Here is a 3,672-nt window from a genome sequence, read left to right on the forward strand (position 1 = left end):
TGCGCTGTGATCCTTGCTCCAAGCAGCTGCTGACCCGGAGCTCTCTGCACTGCTCCCCGCCCCTCCGCCCCTCCGCCCCTCCTTCCCTCCTTTTCCACTTTGCGTGCATGTTTAGAGCATGTTATGTTATAAAGTCTTTCACCTCAGAAAAACGGACTTTCTTGTCCTGTCAGCCGTTATACTGTAGTCGTAGCGCACACTCAATTGCACGCGCAAATGCGGCGGCGCGCGCTGTGTATCTCCTCACTGTATATAAAGTGCAAAAGAAACTACGAGCATGCAACGCCGTTACGTTGTAAATTACACGAAATAAAAGTAATGCAGGGATGATTTTCATTCTATTCACCAGGAGCAGTTTCCATGTTTCATTAACAGATCTTGTTAGTATTCTGTATTCACCATGGTAACTGTCGTTTCCATATTAACCCCAAAATGCCACTATTTTTCTTTGTGTTATTTTTTTATATTTTTAAATGACTGTGGTGGCTCATACCAACATTGTATTGACAAAAACTAGTAATATATATATATTAGTCATATTCTTACAATTTATGTTAAGTTAAGGGGGACAGTACTTGTGTGTGTGTTAACAAATTTTGAAAAAAATAAAACATGAAAAATAAAAAATATCGGGATATATATATCGTATATCGAAATGCAGCCTAAATATATCGGGATATGACTTTTGGTCCATATCACCCAGCCCTAGTTGAGATGAAAACTCTTGTTCATTACATTATACTTCATAATTGCAACCGCATGTGTTGTATTCATTGTTGCAAAACTTGTTCTGTAGTTCGTTTGTTATCGTGATCAAAACCATTGATCTGAAGCTCAATGCTGATGCTGTCATGTAAATAGTTTTCTAATCAGCAATAAATATAACAATTTCTGATCAACCCATATCAATTGCATGCTTAAAATAACATACCGGTTAAAGCCCGGACAATTTAAAGTCTTCATTTCAAGACAACCCGACCCACTTCCGGGTTAAATCCCACCCACTTCCGGGTTAGGCCCCGCCCAGTCCGAGTACAGATACAGATAATTCATATGGTTAACCGATACAGATACAGATAAGGCTGTACTCGCTCATCCCTAGTAAATAATAAATGTAGTGTTACAGTTTATAAAATCGTTTATCTTGAATGTTCTATTAGATTTATAATCCACAAAAGTTTTCGAGGGAATGATATTACTACAATGGGGGCAGTTCATACAACGGTATAACCCAATAGGTCTCTTAAGCCAACTTTCCTTCTTCTCAGGGGGAAGATAACTATGTACCAACTTATCACGAAGAGTCGGGGCCCTTCTGTACGAAAACATAGGCGGTTGAGGAAAGACCTGTTGGAGGGCAGGATCAGAATTAATAATGGCCCAGTTATCCTGAACTATCCGTTTTATCTGTCTAGCCTCCCTAGTATATTGTGTGACAAAAAAGGGGCGGTATCTAAAATTGAGTATCTGTCTTACGTCCATTCTTAATCAAGGTATCAGAACGGTACAGGGATTGAGCTCTGGAACGTGCATGAGCGACGATATCTGGTTTATAGGCTCTTTTAATAAAACGTTCTGACATAATATCTGCCTGTTTTTCAAAATCAACATTATCGTCACATATGCGGCGTAACCGCTGGAATTGGCCGAAAGGTACATTATCAATGAGAGATATGGAGGATGTAAAGGGTCAGCCCTAAGAATAGTGTTTCTGGAGGTCTTTTTTCTGAAAATCGTGGTGTGTAACTTCCCTTCTGGATCAATAGAAATGGTTAGGTCTGAAAAATCAATATTAGTTTTGGAGTATTCTAAAGACAATTTAATATTCCTATTTATGGAATTAAGGTATTGGTGAAACTCCCGAACCTGAGTGTCAGTGCCCTTAAAAATAAATAGTAAATCATCAATGTAGCGACCATACCATGTTATACAATGATAAAAAGGACATGCAACTTCTCCCATAACCCCAAATACAGACAAGCATAATTGGGTGAGAAACAACAACCCATTGGAACACCAATCTTCTGTTTGTACAGCTTGTCAATAAACACAAAAACATTGTTGTGAATAATAAACTCAGTGAGTTGTACAATGAAGTGAGAAGGAGGTCTGGTGTCATTTCTATTAGAAATAAAATGTTTCAAGGCGTGTTGATATTTTTTCTATGCCTGTATGTGGGTCTTGCCTTGTACTTATTTCTTTTTTTATGTTCAATACATGATATTTATCTTATTTTTCTCTCCAGATAACCTACGTTGAGGGAGATTTCTTTGGAGATATTTCTTTATTGTTTCTTTGTTATTTTCACCTGCTGTGTTGCTCATTATGTTGGTTTTCCCTATCCTGTCGACCTGATTGCCTTATTGTGTTAATTGATTGTATTAGGCCTTATTAGGTTCATTGAATTTTCTCTGATTATGGGTGGGACTTAACTTATAATTTGGTGTCAATCTCATTCTTTGTGTTACTTTGCCCTGAAGAAGACCACTTATTGGTCGAAACATGTTGGCTCGTGTATTTTTATTATGACTTAAGCCATACTAAATAAAGGCTTTTTAACTTTATCCTTCTCCTCATTGAACATTTGACTGAGTGCCTGGGACCTGTTTTTCATACTATATTAACAGACATGAGAATAATTCTTAAGAAAAATAGCATTTCAGATAAAATTAACATTTTTAGTTTGTAACAAGTTTGTTTTAGTTGATGTAAATAGTTATTTTAAAAGAACTGTCCTTTTTTTATCAAATCTAAAGTTACTTAACAACCTGAAAAGCACTCTTTATTATTAATTGGTATTTATTGTATTTAATTTTTTTTTACCATTTGATTATTTGTTCTCATCTTATTACTGACTGATTACTTGTCTTTAGTAACAATTGAAATTGAAATTAGTTAGGCTAGAAGTTTTAGCTCTGATATCAAAATTGGAATTGAGAAATATGAAATTTCACTTACATCTAAAATTTGGTGTCATAAGCCCTCTTCGAACAGGGCTAGTTTTAAAGGGTTAGTTCACCCAAAAATGAAAATTCTGTCAGTAATTACTCACCCTCATGTTGTTCCAACCCCGTAAGACCTTCGTTCATCTTCGGAACACAAATTAAGATATTTTTTATTAAATCTGAGAGCTATCTCACTCCTCCATAGGCTTCTAAGGGACTGAAACTTGCTGGCCCAGAAAAGTTATTAAAGAGATTGTTAATATAGTCCAAGTGACTACAGTGGCTCAATCTTAAGTTTATAAAGCGACGAGAATACTTTTTGTGTGCAAAAAAAACACAAAAATAACGACTTTATTCCACTATTCATTTCCTTCTCTCTGGGCCTCGAGTTATTTCACGTAGTGTTTTAGCGCAGCGCGTCTGTGTTGCACGTCACCACGTGGGCTCACTATTGGCCGACGCTGGTCATGTGTGAGATGCGTGTGGCGTATAACACAGAAGCGCTGCGTTAAAACACTACGTGAAATAACTTCATTTTTGGGTGAACTAACCCTTTAAGTTAAACATTTAAGTTATAATTCTTATCACTGGACGTCTGTGATTTAATTTACAGATTAAGACGGGACTAACATCTCAGTGTTTATTACAGAGGTGGGTGTTTGTTTTCTAGATGTGGCCATTACAGAAGGTCATCTATGACGTATAGGTCTTAAGTTATTTATTGATA

Source organism: Leuciscus leuciscus (assembly GCF_965113295.1).
Source record: "Leuciscus leuciscus genome assembly, chromosome: 4".
NCBI lineage: Eukaryota > Metazoa > Chordata > Actinopteri > Cypriniformes > Leuciscidae > Leuciscus > Leuciscus leuciscus.